Source organism: Carcharhinus amblyrhynchos, chromosome 15 (assembly GCF_965287045.1).
Source record: "Carcharhinus amblyrhynchos chromosome 15, sCarAmb.v2.hapA, whole genome shotgun sequence".
Taxonomy (NCBI): Eukaryota; Metazoa; Chordata; class Chondrichthyes; order Carcharhiniformes; family Carcharhinidae; genus Carcharhinus; species Carcharhinus amblyrhynchos.
Genome location: NC_137338.1, coordinates 27,960,469 through 27,978,726, shown reverse-complemented (window position 1 = coordinate 27,978,726; position 18,258 = coordinate 27,960,469). Strand labels below are relative to the sequence as shown.

At 40.4% G+C, this 18,258-nt stretch overlaps 1 protein-coding gene across 12 annotated transcripts in view; it reads right to left on the bottom strand.

Moving 5' to 3' along the window:
* The window catches only part of LOC145353186 (sodium/myo-inositol cotransporter-like), a 28,421-nt gene extending 18,846 nt beyond the window's left edge, over positions 1-9,575 (bottom strand). For 9 of the 12 annotated variants that reach the window (XR_013888663.1, XR_013888661.1, XR_013888660.1 and 6 more), the window contains exons 1-3: positions 9,476-9,575; positions 6,828-7,428; positions 4,997-5,122 (exon numbers count right to left, since the gene is read on the bottom strand). The gene's annotated coding sequence lies outside the window, so the exon portion shown is untranslated. Of the gene's footprint in view, positions 1-4,579; positions 4,779-4,996; positions 5,123-6,827; positions 7,429-9,475 lie in introns of those variants that run through there. The other 3 variants (XM_080203667.1, XM_080203666.1, XM_080203668.1) reach the window with 3 other exon arrangements.
* Positions 9,576-18,258: the final 8,683 nt, after the last annotated feature.

Genomic DNA, 18,258 nt, shown 5'->3' with positions numbered 1-18,258 from the left:
GATTGTCCCCAAGGTAATACAGTAAAGTTTTGTTTTGCCAATGCATCCCTTTTGAATCTACTTTTCATTAGTTGAAATTTCTCTCTCCTTCTGGTCTTAGTAGCTGAGCTATGAACCCTATCTATTGTTACGTTGTAGTTAATATATTTAGGGGTATTAAAGATTTTCATGAAAATAGAAAACTCAGGGCCCAAGATATAGATGCATAGATTTAAAGTTAATTGACAAAAAATTAAAATACAAGTTCCTCAGAGTAGTTAACATGTTAAACAGCCTACCCAGATGAGCAGCAGAACTGGTGGTATGATTTTAATGGGATGATAGGTGCTACTGGAGACAAGCCACAAAATGTGACAGAGTTGAATTTACTCCACTTTGCTTAGGGATTTAGGACAGGGACACAAGAACATTATTTGTGCACACCTAGTGATATGAAAAAGGTTACAGAAAGTTAGGACTGGGAAATAAACATTGTGGTATAACAATTTTTATTCATTCGTTGGAACAGGCATCGCTGGCTGGCCAGCATTTATTGCTCATCCTTAGTTGCCCAAGAGCAGTTGCAAATCAGCCATATGTAGGCCAAACCAGGTGGGGATGGCAGATTTCCTTCCCTAAAGAACATTAGAAATGATAGAGGAGGAAAAGGGCAACAGGAGAAGCTACACTTACTGGAGCCAACAGTAGCAATAGAAAAAGGAACACAGCTTTCAGTAAGATAGAATACATATAAAAGATAATAAAGGATGAATCACACTGATGAGGAATCTTCTACAAATACTGGAAGGAAAGTGCAGGAAGAAAAAACACAAATTAAGGAGCAGAGGAGTGAAAAACAGAACTGTCATGGAGAATTTCAGCCACCCCAACCTCTTCCATGAGAGAATTCAGCGTGCACAGTACTGCTTTCTGTCCCAATATTTAAAAATCCCAATGCGAGAAGATTTACTATTAAGTCTATTAGTGGGGAATGAACTAGAGCAGGTAAGAGAAGCAAATGTGGGGGGACATCTGGGCAATACTGATCATAGAAGCTTTTAAGATAATAATAGAGAAGGACACAAGTATGATGAAAAACAGGTTGATAGATTGGAGAGAAAAGATCATTTTTGACAAAGAACAGAACTGGACTAAATGGACAATAATTTTGGGAGAACAATGGGAAACATCTGAAAGTGTTCTGAGTGCAGGAAAAGTACATTCTACTAAAAGGAAAGGACCTAAACACTAGTGAGACTCCATGGATGAATAAAAGGGAACAACCAAGGATCAGAAAATAGTAAAATATTAAGTATGTAGAGAAGTGCACGATGGAGAGAAGGCAGAAGCAAAGGAGAACTATGAAATCAAAAAGCAAAACAGAGCACTGTCAATACTGAAGACCGCAATAATTACAAAATACTAATAAACCAGTAGAATGGGCAAATAAAGTTCAACGCAGATAAACATTTCAGTAGGAAGAATAGAAAGGCCTTTACTTGGAAGGTAAGTGTCTAGGTGCTGTATGGATCAGAAACATTTCCAAGTACAACACACCCATCAACAGATGTTGCACCACAGGTGAGCAAGTACACTAAAAATAAACCAAGCTTTAGAGAAGTTGAGGCTGTTCTCAGAAAAGAGAAAGTTAAGAGGAGATTTGATAGAGGTATCAAAAATCATGGGGAAATCAATTCAGAGCAAGAAAACTGCTTCCATTGGCAGATGGGTCGAGAACCAGCAAACACACTTTTCAGGTGAATGGCAAAAAGAATCAACAGAAACATGGGAAGAACATTCTTACTAGCAATGTGCTGCCTAGGACTTTAGTGGCAATAACTCAAACGTGGCTTTCCAAAGAGAATTAGATTATTTGAAGGGGGTTACAGGGAAATGGCAGGGCTGTGAATCAACTGTTGTTGCTTCTGCAGGGAGTCAGTATGGACATTACAGGCCAAATGGCCTCCTTCTGTACTGTAACCATTTTATGACTCTATTGTTGCTTCTTCATCTCAACATTGAGAGCATCAAATGTACTGCGATCTTATAAAGAACAGGTCTCCCTGGGTCATTTTCATTCCTATCATACCAGCGTTACTTTTTGTTTGCCCAACATATCGTAATTGGGAAACAGTATTAAAGTGATGCCATGTGAAGAGATTATTTAAACTGGACTTGAAATAACATTCAGTTTTTTAAAAGTCTAATTTGGAAAGACTAGAAATCTTGGTATTGTTCCATCTAAGGCAGAGTGTGTCAATGGAGATTAGTTTTATTAAAGGTGCTCAAAATTAAGTGATGTGAAAGAGTTAATAAGTAAAACCATTTCTGTTGGTAGGTTGGCTGTTAACCAGAGGATGGTTATTTGGCAAAAGAAACTGGGAGGTGAGAAGATTTTGTTCTTACACAGCGAGTTGTGATGTTTGGAGTGCAGTCTGAAAAAGTGGTGCAAAAAGATTCAATCATGAAAACAAAATACCTGTAGGGCCGAGAAGGAGTGGGTGGGGGAGACAGGGAGAAAGAGGAGCAAGCAGTTGGTCTTTTGAAGAGTTGGTAATAGCTCAATGGACTAAATGGCCTGTTTGTTTGTTCGAGGATGTTTTGAATTTGGCATTATGTTCCAGTCTGCATTTCTGAGAAAATATGGAGTATATATAGTTTTGTTCAAATTATTCATTTTTTAAAAAAATGGGAACAGAATATTAAATTCATCTTACATATTAAAGTTTTCTTTTAATGGATGATCAGCCGTGTCATGGAATCCTTCCTCATTAAGCCAGTCATTTCACAGAACTCTCCAGAACAATTCCACTATAGTTAGCAACCTGATCCAGGAAATTACGTTATAGGCTGACAAAGTCAAGAGCAGGAACTTTGTTTGATCTTCCCTAATCCAAAGCCGTTGAAAATTCTTGTAACCTTGCCACCACCCAATTTATGATCAGTAATCAGATAAAGGTAACAAACTTACTACTTACTTGGCTCCCAAGAATTCAAGATCTATTTTTAAAATATATAGAGCAAAATTAAAAACCACACATTACTACAAAGTCCAAATTTTGAGCATTGCAGTTTTTCCCCCACTTAGTATGAAAATCTACTAGCGCTAGAATCTAGATAATGTTAAAACGTGATGTACCTTGTCACTGTTTGTTTCAACAAAACTTAAATCGCTCTTCCAAAGGATATTGTTTTAAACGTTATTTTAATACATCTGATGACTGGATCTGATTGTCTGTCTTCTCGAAATACCTGCTTCAGATCTAAAATTGCACACCCATTACAGACTACATTACACTCAACAGGGATGAAGTAGAAAGGGTTGAGAGCTTCAAGTTTTTAGGTGTCCAGATCACCAACAACCTGTCCTGGTCCCTCTCCATGTTGAATTATAGTTAAGAAAGCCCACCAACGCCTATACTTTCTCATAAAACTAGGGAAATTTGGCACGTCAGCTACAACCCTCACCAACCTTTACAGCTGTGCCATAGAAAGCATTCTCTCAAGTTGTACCACAGCTTGGTATGGATCGTGCTCTGCCCAAGACGGCAAGGAACTACAAAAGGTTGTGAATGTAGCCCAATCCATCACGCAAACCAGCCTCCTATCCATTTACTCTGTCTAAACGTCCTGCTACCGTGACAAAACAGCCAGCATAATTAAGGGCCCCATGCACCCCGGACATTCTCTCTTCCACCTTTTTCCATTGGGAAAAGGATACAAAAGTCTGAGGTCACGTACCTACCCACTCAAGAACAGCTTCTTCGCTGCTGCCGTCAGGCTTTTGAATGGACCTACCTTGCATTAAGTTGATCTTTCTCTATACCCTAGCTATGACTGCAACACTATATTCTGTACTCTCGTTTCCTTCTCTGTGAACAGTATGTTCTGTCTGTACAGCATACAAGGAACAATACATTTCACTGTATGCTAATACATGCGACAGTAATAAATCAAATCAGATAGTGAGATAAAATAGAACATAGAAATGGGATTAAACATTCAGCATCCGAGTCTGTTCTGCCATTCAATTAAATCATGATTCAGTTGTACATTAATCTGTTCCACCTTGATTCAATAACCCCCAATTCCCATGACAACTATCACAGTTTTGCAAATTTCAATGGAAACCTAAATTCAAAGCAGCATTCTGGCTTGATTTACTTTAACCTGATGGGTTCTCAATCTTATGTGCTGCAATATCAGTTCCATCCTTCCGTAGGCTTTACTGCTGACCTCAGCCTTAGTTCTTAAGTTAACTGAACTAGATGTTAGGGCTGTAATAAAAGCATTTGCCATAAAGCCAGATGTTCAAAGTTTCTGCCCACCTTTCCTCAAAATGATGGAAAATTCCAAAGATCCTAATTTAGACTAGATTCCATGATAGCATGTAACTAATTGCCATCTCTATTAAGTACTTAGACCTCAGTGGTTTCAAAAGAAAATAAACATTCATCTTCCAGTGATGAAAACAACCATAGGAACGATCACAAACAGATGCTTACTCTGTTGTACCCAAACTTGTACTTCTGTAAATCAACATTTCCGAAGATCACTAAAAGCAACAACCTGGGTTGTAACTTTTCCATGTGTCACTTACCAGCCCCAAATCGCTCAGGAAAGCACAGGCCAACTCTGTTTCCTACTAAAAGGACAGATTCTAGCATTGTCAAGCATCACAATTTTTAAAATTATAATCTTATTTTGTACAAACATCATAAACAAGCATTCAAAACAATTAAAGATTTTATATATGTATACATCAACTGTATTATGTTTTGAAGAAATATAAAAATGATTGTTTGGAGATACAATTGCAGATGCCAAAGAAACTTGATCGAACAAACTTGGTTGCTAGTGAAATTCACTTACCAATGGAACAGCATTACCATGAGAACTATACTATTTGTGTTTAGAGAATCAAAGCAATATCTTTCCTTGCTCAGCCTTTAAGATTCGGTAGAATACATTTCACAGATCAATAGAAAATTGGTACCTCTGTTTAAAAAAAACTCACCATCTTAGTTACCAGCAGTTTTGAAAAGTGAGCACTGCAGTTCAGCTACGGAAAATGGGTCAATCTCAGGATCACAACTTTTTTTTGCAAAGAATGCAGTCAGTTTCATTCAGTCAGGCACACAACCTAAAGTACAGCATGTAGCACATACTTTTGATTAGAGAGTTTTGAATTAATCACTCTTTGAATCAATGTCGACAGTGTAGCAATTTGAAGCTGAGCTGACTATTTACTGTAACTGAACTTGAACTTTGCTGCATTTTGATTCAAATTAAATCCAATAGTTTGGGATTTGTTGCAGGATCATTACAAAAATTTGCCAAAAGGCTTTGACTGGATCAGATTATCACCTTATGTTTAATCATACAATAAACTTGAACTACTGCAAATTTTTAAAAGCTGGGCTTTAAGTAAAAACAGCATTTGAGCTACAAAGATAAGCCCTTAGAATTGACATTATTTATGTATTAAGTATTGCATTTTACAATACTGCCAATACTTAAACTATGTTTATACTAATTCTGTACATAACTAATAACAGGTAGACTTGATCATACAATTTGCAGGCCACCCTTTCCATGTTCAAAACTACTACTTATGTAAACATAGTAAAACCCCATGGCTTATTTTAGGCACACTGGTTGCAAGCTACAGCAATGACCAGTTTAAATGAGAAACAATGGCCAAGTGGCAGATAATGTATCAGCCTAGAGTAAGTATTGAGGGTTGGAATATTGCAGTGTTCAGAGCCAAGGTCTACACATTTATAATTTGTGGTCAGTGCACTGCACAGAATCAGAAGACCATCCCGCAATCAAGATCCTATTCACTAGTTTGAATGTAGCAAAGGCATTTGGACCACAAGAAAACAATTGGCTCAAGCTTGAAAATAAATGGGCATCTGGAAATAAAGAGCATCCTCAGAGGGAAAGAAACATAGCTGTGAAGGGACAGTAGGGACAACTGACCCAATTGACAAGCGTTCACAGCCAGGAAAATAAGGCGAAAGAAAGCTGAGAAACAGAATTTTTAAAAAAAAAAATCAATAACTGGAAAAATTCACAGATTAATGGTCAACATTTCATCAAGTTGCAGTAATCAAGCTTCTTGCTTAAGTATGCAAGCAGTGAAACTTCATTTCATTTAATGAAGTGTTTAACGTGCTGCAAGAGCAACTTTATAATTTATTACAATGAAGAAAGAAAATGGTTAGTGCTATCTGGTCAATTTAAAAGACTGGAAAGGGGGAATTAAAGCCTTTACGTTTTATACAGCACTTTTCACCACCTTGGAATGTTCCCAAATTAATTTAGACAGATACTTTTTTTAAGAAAGTATATGCACTGTTGTAATGTAAATAACATGTCATCTCATTTGCAAAGGGGAAGCACAGACATGAAAGTATAAAGAAATGTGCCAGTTTTTGGGGAGGGGGATACAATACCCTTCGACTGAACACAGACAGACACACATATACAAATTGACGTTTGTGTTTACAGCATTGAGTGCCTTCAGTTAACGTGTGTTTCAGAAATAGGAGGCCACCATTTTTGATTGATCTTTGTCCCAATAACTTTTAATCACGTTCAAAGCAAAAGCTTGTCTTTCATAAGCATCAAGAATTTTCCAAGAACCAAAACTCAATCTTATGAAGAAAATATGCAAAATCTCTTGCTGACATACAAGAACAGTTCAGATGTGCATTGGTAGTTGTACATAAGTTCATCTTTATCTGACTTACATAAAGAACATAACAGGCTGTTAGGTCAAACTAGAGCTACAAATTTGTATTTAAAAATCAAACAAAAAAGTTTCAAGTTGATTACCGTACTTCATTTAGCATTTCTCCATGTTTAAAAATAAAAGCTCCAAAATCTTAACAGTCCTCTGTCACTGCCTGGACCACATATTCATGAGGAATGTGAAAAATTCCCACAGGTCCTTTCTTCGTATCGTGACTTGGGCCTGCCGTCTCTCAAATGAACTGAAGCATTCGTCACACTTATTCCCAGTCCGAACTGCTCCTGGCAACAGAAATCCAGAAGATACAACAGGAGGATATGGCTCACATACCATCTTAATTGGATGGAGCACCCAACACCTGCTTTAACCATGAGATTATAAACATAACTTGCAATTGACCTTTTTTTTAAAGTTTATTTTGCTAGTTTATTCATCAGAAATAATGATACTGCTTCATCTTGCAATGGAAAAACAATACAAATCCAAGGTAGCTAACCACAATCCAGGCCTCGAGGGGCAACCGGACACACAGTAACATTTGGCAGGGAGAAGGCTTTCTGGAGCAGGCATTCCAGAAGGTTGTCACCTCACAGGTTGCTAGTAGTGAAGCATTCACAGGAGACTGAGTGACCATCAGCAGTTAGGTTAAGAAGCCACAGATGAGGGTAGAAAGGGGATCATCTGCTGAGCTGAAATTGTCAAATAGGCATAGCTGTTTAGGTACCAGTGATGTGGATAAAAAGGCTAAAAAAAAAATTTTTCTTTGCATTATGCAATGACCAGGAGAGCACGAGGTGAACTAGACATACCTTGTTATCTTTGCATTTAACAATCCCAATGTTCATAAAGACGGCAACCATGAGTAATTTCACCACAGTGCGCAATGAGTAGTGCAGATATTAAGAACAGGAAAGGAATGGTTGTGTGGGATTCTAGGGTGAGGGGTTCAAGATCAAATATTTTTATAGCCTTGATCTATAGTTTGAAATTGCATGACACTTCTCAGGTGTCAGAGACATAAGCATAACAGAGACAGATCAAAAGCTCCTGGAAAGCAGTGAGCAACCAGCATCATACTTCACAATGGGGATCAATAGCATGGCTAGGAGTAGATTTAAGGACCTATCAGGAAACTGCAAAGAATTCAGTTCCAAATTAAGAAGCAGAACCTAGGGAAGTAATTGTGGTTCAAATCCCAAGTTCTCTACTGGATGAGAAAGAAAGAACTTCTAACACTTTGGCTGGAAGCATCATGCAAAATGGACAGTTCTAGAATCCTGGGACACCAGGATGCCGTCTGGAACCAGAAAGGTCTATATAGGCATGACAGTCATCACCTAAACAAGAGAGCAACCAGAGTGCTTGAAGAAAGGGCAAATAGAACGGTGGGAAAGCTTCAAACTTGTGGGAATGGGAATGGATATCCACACTAAAAAAATAGATTTCAAGAGTCAAGGCTGTGGCTGCTGTTGACCACAATTTTCATCAGAGGATGATTTTCAGATAGGGGGCATAAAGAAATGTGGAGAAAATATGGGTAAAATAGACAAATCTGCCACTATTTGCCTGACTGGCAAAAGAGGCTTAATGACCTATTCCAGTTCTAACATTCCTACAAATGTAAAAGTGAACCATTCGGTTCTTCCCTTCGGTTAAATCCTTGACTTATTTTCGGCTTTAGCAAAATGAAAGTCAGAAAGGATTTTTAAGTAGATTTCTGGGCAAAGCTGTATGCGCTCCAAATGAAAATTATTGCCACCCAAGGAGGGAGGGCAAAATGACTTTCAGTAGATTCACTGGGCGATGGGGAATAAAGCCCCGCGTTTTCCACAAATGGGAGTACAAATTTCGCAGTTGGGGTGGGGGCAGGACGACGTTGATTTCTCGCTTTCCAGTTGCTGAGGAAACGTGAGACCCTCCCCCTGGCCAGGGAAGCCAAACAATAACACGGATCCTCGAAAATCAAAGGCACAACTCATTCCTGTAAAATGGAGGAAGAGTCGGAATAAACGCTTCGGACAGTCGTGGATGGCAGCCGGGTGAACCAGGAGTTACACACATGTATGTGTGTATATGTTATATATAAATAAAATGGTACATAATTCGGAAATGGATTTAACACAATAAAAATGAAGAGGGGCGGTGATTTCCTCCGTTGTGTGCGCTTACGGTACAGCATTTGGAAAAAAACAATTATTTAGAGGCAGACGCTTTAAATTTCCCTTCTTACCGATTTTGTTTCCAGTTTCCTCGCTTGGGCTCCGAAGTTATTCTCTCCCCACCCCCCAATCTATTCAAAGCTGTTGTCCTCCTCCTACAAGCCCAGCATCCAGACACTTCCAGAAGCTTCGTCCACCTCACTCCACCCCGCCCACCAACCTAAGCTGTTTGCACTTTGGAGACGGAAAATTGCCTTCTCGAATCTTCCTTCACTTCCCCTTCTCGAAACGTCCTTTATCCCTCTCCCTCTTTCTCCTCCTCCTCTTCCTTTCCTCCCTCTATTCTCGAATCTTCCTCCCATTCAACGGGCTCTCCATCTTCTATTTTCCTCCGGCTTTGGAGGAGAATGAACCCGGAGCAGTTCACTGGCTGACAGCGGCTGCTTTATATTTGACGATGCTGGAAATTGAAGTTTATTTTTCCTCCCCTCCCGCCATAAAATTCGCTCCGTTGTTTATTCGATTACAGCATCGAAACCCCTGGTTTTGTTTCTATTCTGGGTGCCGCATTACTTACCCGCTCCAAGCCCAGGGACCGCCTCACGTGCAGCTCCTGCCGTTAAATTTGAATAAACAAACTGAAGCGGCTCGCTCGGAACGACCGAGGCAAGAGGAGCCAGCGGCCAGCCTTCCGCCAATCAGCAGGCGCCGGCGGCGGGTCCGGACCACTCATTGGTTTCACTTCCTTGTCAACCAGAGCCACCTGGGCGTGGCTGCCGCTTGCCATTCGCCTGGCGCGCTGTCAATCACAGCATCCTCCTGGCTCTTGGACTGGCGCTTGTGTCAACGGGTTGGCATTGGATCCCCATCGGCGTGTGTTTGGGGCTTGCGATGACCCATTCAGCCTCTAGTGGTACAACGTGCTTCATTGCAGCAATGGAGAGAAATGAGAAGTGGCGCATCTTGGCAGTCGGATTAGTGAACTGAAGTCCAGCTCCAAAGGTCTGATTTCTAATAAAGACACATGAACACACAAATTAGGAGCAGGAGTGAGGCCTTCGTCCTTTGAGCCTGTTCCACCATTCAGTAAGGTTGTGGTTGATCAAATTTTAACGTCAACTTTACATCCCTGCCTATCCCGATAATCTTTACCCCCTTGCTTCCTTCCCAACAATAAAAACTGGCGCAGTTTTTAAGTTTATTTATTAGTGTCACAAGTAGACTTACATTAACACTGCAATGAAGTTACTGTGAGAATCCCCTAGTCGCTACACTCTGGCTCCTTTTCAGTGACACTGAAGGAGAATTTAGCACGGCCAATGCACCTAACCAGTGCATCTTTCAGACTGTGGGAGGAAACTGGAGCGTCCAGAGGAAACCATGCAGACACGGGGAGAACGTGCAGACTCCACACAGACAGCAATCCAAGCCAGGAATCGAACCCTGGTTCCTAGCATTGTGAGGTAATAGAGCTAACCACTGTGCCACCATGCCATTCTTTAGAATTTACAAACTTACAAATTAGGAGCAGGAATAGGCCACTCAGCCTTTTAAGCCTGTTTTGCCTTTCAATAATGGTTAATCTAATTTTAACCTCAATTTGACATTCTTGTCTACTCTGATAATCTTTCACTCCTTTCCTTCCCAACAATCAGGTAGCACTGCTGTGTCATAGCGCCAGGAACCTGGGTTCAATTCCAACCTGTTTGGAGTTTGCACGTTCTCCCCGCATCTGTGTGGGTTTCCTTCAGATGCTTCGGTTTCCTCCCACACTACAGGTTATGTAGGTTATGTTGAGTGGCTGTGATAAGTATTCCCTTGGTGCCAGGGAAATCAGCGGGGTAAATACATGGTAAATACCTGCAATGAGGAAATAAGAACCTTACAAATGGATATAGATAGGTTAGGAGAATGGGTCAAAATGTGGCAGATGGAGTTTAAGGTGGATAAGTGTGCGGTCATGCATTTTAGTTGTAAAAATGGAACTTATTATTTAAGTGGGGAGAGATGTTGGGGTGCTCCGCTGCAGAGGGATCTGGGTGTCCTCGTTCATGAGTCATAGAAAACTAGCATGCAGGTACACCAGATAATAAAGAAAGCAAATGGAATGTTGACATTGATAGCTAAAGGAATAGAATATAAGGTAAGGAAGCATTGTTGCAACTATACAAAGCATTGGTGAAGTCACACCTGGAGTATTGTGCACAGTTTTGGTCCCCATATTTGAGGAAAGATGTAGTGGCATTAGAAGCAGTTTAGAGGAGGTTTCACTAGATTGATTCCAGAGATGCAGGGTTTGTTGCATGAAGAGAGATTGAACAGTTTAGGCCTATACTCTCAAGAATTTAGAAGAATGAGAGATCATTGTCTTAGGGTAAGGGGTAGCAAATTTAAAACAGAGTTGAGGAGAAATTACTTCTCCCAAAGGGTTGTGCATCTGTGGAATTTGCGACCCCAAAGTGCAGTGGATGCTAGGACAGTGAGTATGTTTAAGGAGGAGTTAGACAGATTTTTAATTGATAATTGGTTGAAAGGTTATGAGGAAAAGGCAGGGCAATGGGGATGAAGAGCATGTCAGCCATGATTGAATGGCGGAGCAGACTCAATGGGCTGAGCAGCCTACTTCTGCTCCTATATCTTATGGACTTATGGTTTACAGAGATTGGGCCTCGGTGCAATTGTTTCTCAATGGGCCAAATGACCTTGAGGAAGACAATTCCTAAAGTTTCATGACCATCTGAGAACAAAAAATTTTCCTCATCTCTGCCTTAAATGGGTGATCCCTTATTTTTAAAAGGTGACCACTAGTTCTAGATTCTCCTGCAAGAGGAAACATTCTATTTGCCCTGTTAAATCATTTACACCACAGAGGAGACCATTTGGCCCATTGAGGTCATACTGACTCTCCACAGAGAAACCCAGTCAGTCCCATTCTCCCATTCTATCCCCATAGTCAGGATTGTTATAGTTAAGAAAGCCCACCAAAGGTGCTACTTTTTCATAAGACTAAGAAAATTTGGCATATCTGCTACAATTCTCACCAACTTTTAGAGATGCACCATAGAAAGCATTCTTTCAGGTTCTATCAAAGCTTGGTATGGCTCCTGCTCTGTCCAGGATTGCAAGAAACTACAAAAGGTCATGAACGAAGCCCAATCCATTACTCACACCAACCTCCTATCCATTGACTCCGTCTACACTTCCCACTGCCACAGGAAAACAGCCAACATAATTAAGTAGCCCATGCACCCCAGACATACTCTCTTCCACCTTCTTCAATCAGGAAAAAGATACAAAAGTCTGAGGCCACGTACCAACTGACTCAAGAATAGTTTCTTCCCTGCTGCTGTCAGACTTTTGAATGGAACTACTGCACATTAGCTTGACCTTTTTCTACATCCTAGCTATGATTGTAACATTACATTCTGCACTCTCCTTTCCTTCTCAATGAACAGTATGCTTTGTATAGTGCGCAAGATACAATATTTTTCACTGTATACTAATACATGTGACAATAAGAAATCAAATCAAATCATGGATTGCCAGCCCTTCAAAATTGAAGATCAATATCCTCAACACTATGGTGCAGAATCCTGGAGAAAAACCATTAGAAGTTAATCATTGGCTGACAACTGGCTGATGATGCTGCTGTGTTATTTTAATGCATTTTATGCTTAAGGTGGGGCTGCTTTAAGAGGCAGTGTTTTGTTACAAGGGCTGATTTGTTTGGGAAACATGCAGCAGATGCTCAGAATGCAGGATAATAACTGATTTTAGCTAGAAATGAATCTACATTGTGAAACTACCTTTTTAGATTATGGGTCAAATTTTCGGATGTAATTAACTAGAGCTAGTGAGTTGGCTAGATAGCATTGAAAAGTGGCACACATGTGATGAAACAAGAAGCGGATATGAAATCATAAATTCGTAGTTTTACTAGTAAAGAAAAATATTGGTATTATTACCAGTGGTAAGTGAACAATTAAAAACAAGGTTTAGTGTGATATTAGTGTGCCTTTAAGAAAAAAATCATGATTTTTGCAGCTCTCACAGCTTCAGTAGTTTCTTAGCTCACAGTTTCATGATGATATTTTTGCCAACATGACTGGAATTGTCCTTTTAATGCTTCTAAAGAGGCTTAATTGGGGTTGTTTATGTTTATTCTGGGATTAGTTTTACGATCCTGCTTTGTTAGGAGAAAATGTCATGTGTTTTTGGACAGTTTATTTTCTTTCCAGTGGGGTTCACGTATCAGCTTTGAGTGTTCTGGAGCTGCAGTTTAATTTTTAGTTTTCGCAGAGGCATCAAGCAAGAAAGTAGCTGAAGTCTCTTTCTCTCTGTTCAATTGAAAATTTTTGCTGGTTATCTCAAGACAATGCTTTGCCTTCTGGGAGGAAAGTGTAGTCTTTAAAAAGACTCAATTCCAATCAAGTGAAATTTTAATCTATGCTATGTTAAGCCTGTGAAAAAGATTTTGGTTTGTTGGAACAGCTTTAATATTCGATTAAGTGTTGATACATTATTATGGTTGTTTTCTTTGTTTTTTTGTTTGTAATTCATAAAAAGTATTGCTAATTTTCTTTCTATACATGTTAACTATATTTTTAAATAAACTTCATTTGATAAAAGGTCTCTAGTGGTTTGTTTAATCATACCTGAGTGAAACATGTCATACTCATCCTAGCCAAATTCAGGATACAAAACTTATGGTTCAGGTGGTCTCCATGAAGTTTGAAATTTCTAACCTGACATAACATTAGTGGGCCTTATCAATTGGAAAGTAAAACAAGTGAAGTCAACGATTTGATAGGATCACCAGATAGAAGGAAGATTCACAGAATGTGCCATGCTAATATGCTCAAATATTATTTTGGTAGGGAAGAAAAGCAGAAGAGGGTGTGTTAGTTGTAACAACTCAGAGTGAAGAAACAAATCCAGATGATTCGGAATTTGACTTGCCTCAAATTAGATTGGACAATGAGGAAGTAATCAGAAATTGTGATAAATTATTGAGTTACCTTCTGGAGGTAAATCAAAATTATCTGAAAGATTATTACAGTCATATGGAGCTATATGTGGGAAAATGCTGTTCCAAACAAGCTTCATCCATATAGACTTAATTCACTCAAGGCGACACAGGTGCAGAAGGAGAAGTTGACATTTACTCAGTCTGAGATGTAGCAGCCAAAAGTCTTGATTAAACACTATGAAGGTCTGGTAGGTAGTTACAAATCTCGGTTAATGAAAACACAAATGGAGGCAGATGATTGCAAAGTGAAATGGTGAAGACAGAAAAGGAAAACAAGTTACTGGACAGTGATGTGAATAAAGAAAGTGAGCATGTGCGGAGATAGATGCGGAAAACATTGATTAACTTGGAGCTTGTTACTGAGTTGTTGAAATTATCTGAGCGTAAACTGCAGGACTGTCAACAGCAGCTCATGAGAAGAAAAATGTAGATCAGTTAGCAATCATATATAATCTCAAGATGGAGATTAACGAGCAGAAGCATTGCACTGCAGAGGGACCTCGGGGTCCTTGTGCATGAGTCGCAAAAACCCAGCTTGCAGGTGCAGCAGGTGGTCGGGAAGGCGAATGGGATGCTGGCCTTCATCGCGAGGGGGATTGAATATAAAAGTAGGGAGGTCTTGCTGCGGCTGTATAGGGCATTGGTGAGGCCGCAGCTGGAGTACTGTGTGCAGTTTTGGTCGCCGCACTTACGCAAGGATATTTTGGCCTTGGAGGGAGTGCAGAGGAGGTTTACTAGGCTGATACCGGAGTTGAGGGGGTTGAGCTATGAGGAGAGGCTGAATAAATTAGGCTTGTACTCATTAGAGTTTAGAAGAATGAGGGGAGATCTCATTGAGACGTATAAGATGATGAATGGGATGGATAGGATAGAGTTGGAGAGACTCTTCCTGCTCAGAAAGGACAGTAGGACTAGGGGGCACAGCCTCAAGATAAAAGGGGGGGTGGTTTAGAACGGAGTTGAGGAGGAACTTCTTCACTCAAAGGGTGGTGAATCTCTGGAATTCTCTGCCCGTTGAAGTGGTGGAGGCTACCTTGCTAAATATTTTTAAGACGCGGGTTGATGGGTTTTTGATAAGAGAGGGGATTAAGGGTTATGGGGAGAGGGCGGGAATGTGGAACTGAGCCATGACAGATCAGCCATGATCTTATTGAATGGCGGGGCAGACTCGAAGGGCTAGTTGGCCTACTCCTGCTCCTATTTCTTATGTTCTTATGAAAGGAAAACAACATGAAGTAAGATTGTTCGATGAAACTGTACCATCATTCCTAATGAACTGCTGGAATATTGAATCTATACAGTTTGCACAGACATGGCTACCCAGAAAACAGTACTGTTCATTGCTCATGCAACAGCATGACCATAATTACAACAAATCCTGACTTCAAAGAAGCCAATCTGTTATATAATTTTGCCAAGATTAATATGCAGAAAATGATGATGATGATCCAGAACAAACATATGAGTTAGTAAACTACATTGGAACAGAAAGACACATCATTGGAGACTCTGGAAAAATATTGGTGGCAACAGGGGAGAATTGAAATACTTGACAAAGGAACTAAGGCCAGTTAAAAATAAAGAAATCAGAGATAAAGTGACTATTCCGGATGGCCCTGAACACACATGTGAAGTTGAGAAAATATGCAAAGGGACAGGATCTCTGTGACAAAGTCTGTGAGCAACTTGGCTTTCTGTAAAAGATTACTTTGGTTGAACATTTTAGGACTCTGATAATCAAAAGAATTTCTTGGACTCAGCAAAGGAAATGAAAAAGCAAATCCAAAGTGGTTTGTGCCAGTTTGTATACAATGTTTTACCCTCCGGATCTTGCCCAGCTCGATGAGGACCTCACCAGAATTAATTTCAATCATGACAATGGAATCGGGCTTGAACTTGGAATCAAAGTAGGATCAAGAACAGAAAGAGGCCTCTGAAAAGAAAGAGAAAACAGCTGAATAACAGCAACATGCTGCACATTAGGAGGAAGAGAGAATGTGTTTGCAAATACTTTATTATGACTTTGATGAAAGAAGGATGGAAATGTTCAATGTTGGAAGAGAAAAACTGAACTGGACAATACTATTGTTAAATTTGTATGCTTAAATGTAATAAGATGTATATATCTTAAAATTCTAGAGTGTGAAAACTAGAGATTTTGGTAAATGAAGCCATCTTTTCATATAGTTGGTTCATTTTTTTGAAGGGGAGCTGTGATGATAATGTGCTATTTGATATATGGTCTAGGTAGGGTTGCTTTAAAGGATAGTGTTTCATTGCAAAAGTTGATTTGTCTGGGAAACATGTAGCTAAGAATGCAGGAAAATAACTGATTTTAGCTAGGAATGTGTTGATGGACGTTTTGTTTATTTCAGTTCTACTCGGATTTTAGACTAGATATGCAGAGTCATGCGAGTTTTAAATAGGTTAATTGACAGGGACAATGTCATATGATTAATGGGAGGAGTTAATCTTGCAGGAAAAAAAATTTCATTTTCATTTTAAAAATGTTGATACCTGTAGCTGATAGAAGAAATAACTGTCTTTCTGTCTTTCTCTCCAGAGATTTTATGAAAGATCCAAGACTGTTAATTTACGTCAAAGAAAGTATGCCTTAGTTTTGCTAATTAATTTTAAAGAGGAGTTTAAATCTATCAGGGCAGTATTGCTTAATTGGTACAAATAGTGATAACTTAGCAGTCAAGAATTGTTTCTTTCCATGTTTAAGTATTGTTTAATTGTTAAAAAGTTAAGCTAATTCATTTATTATAGTTAATCTGAGTTGTTTAATAAAAGTTATTTGATAAAAGCTCCCCAGTTTGTCAGTAGAGTCACACCTGGAGTGAAACATACCACCCTCACATTAATGCTGAAATAGTCTGGCATCATTATATATCTTGGGGGGCTAGATTTTATATCTTGATTCTAAGTGCTGCATGCGCAGTGGAAAAAAATGGAAAAACGCTCCCTTGTCACACTGCTTCCAGGCCGCAAAAAGCGGATAGAGTAGTTCGGGAGCGAAAAGCGGGAGCAATGGCCCCAACAGGCATCACCCCATCCCGCCACATAACTGTCCCCCTTATCCACCCACCCTGCCACCCCCCAGATCAATCAAGACCCTCTGACCCTTTACCTCCCCACTGATCGCCTGCAGAGTGGCATCAGATCCACCTGTTCACCTGACCACCCACCAGAGAATGATCTGGCCCTCCTCCTCCATCTCCCCACCAGAGAATGATCTGGCCTCCCTCTCTCCTCTTCCTCCCCTCCCCCCACACCAGGGAAACATCTGATCTCCCTCCTGCCCCCGTCCTCTAACAGAGAATGATTGGGCCTCCCTCTTCCTCCTCCCCTCCCCAACCAGGGAACCATCTGGCTTCCCTCTTCCTCCTTCCCCTCCCACCAGAGATCCATCTGGCCTCCCTCCCCTCCTCACCAGACAACCATCTGGCCTCTCTCCTCTTCCCTCCTTCCCCCAACCAGAGAATCATCTGGCCTCTCTTACCCACCCTCTATCAGAGAACCACTTGGCCTCCCTCCCCCTCCCCACCAGAGAACCATCTGGCCTCCCTCTGCCCCTTCCGATCTGAGTCAGAAAGCTATTGGAAGCTCTGAACGTACCTCTTCAGAAGCTGGAGTGCCTGAAACAGGCCTTTGCCAAGCATGTCTGTTTCATGCTGAATCTGGATCGGCAAATGCGATGGTAAAGGGGAAATGCAGGTAAGATTGGGCGTCCAGCTCATCAAGTCAATTTAAATGCATTTTGGGCATGGTTCAGATCATGGCCATTTTCAGGCCTTGGTAAAGTGGGCATCTGTGCGGACATGGGCACGGATCATGTTAATCGCCTCTCGCCCGACTTCACCAAGTTTTCACACCCAATAGTAAAATCGGGCCCAGGGTTTCTATCTGATACCCTAACACATGGGAATAAGTCATGAAATCTCCATGTAATCACAGTTGGCAACCCACCCATAGCCCTGCAAGTTTATTTCCTTTAAGTGCTCATCCAATTTCCTGTCAAGTGATTGAATGCCTCTGCTTCCACTACCCAGGTGGGAGACCTTGGTATGCATAGTAAAGTTTTTTTAAATTATTTCAAACGGCACGGTGGCACAGATGGTAACACTGCTGCCGTGCAGTGCCAGGGACCTGGGTTCGATTCTTGGCTTGGGTCACTGTCTGTGGAGCTTGCACGTTCTCCCTGTGACTGTGTGCGTTTCCTCTGGATGCTCCAGTTTCCTCCCACAGTCTAAAAGATGTGCTGGTTAGGTGCATTGATCTGAATGATTAATGCGACTAGGGGAATTTCACAGTAACTTCATTGCAGT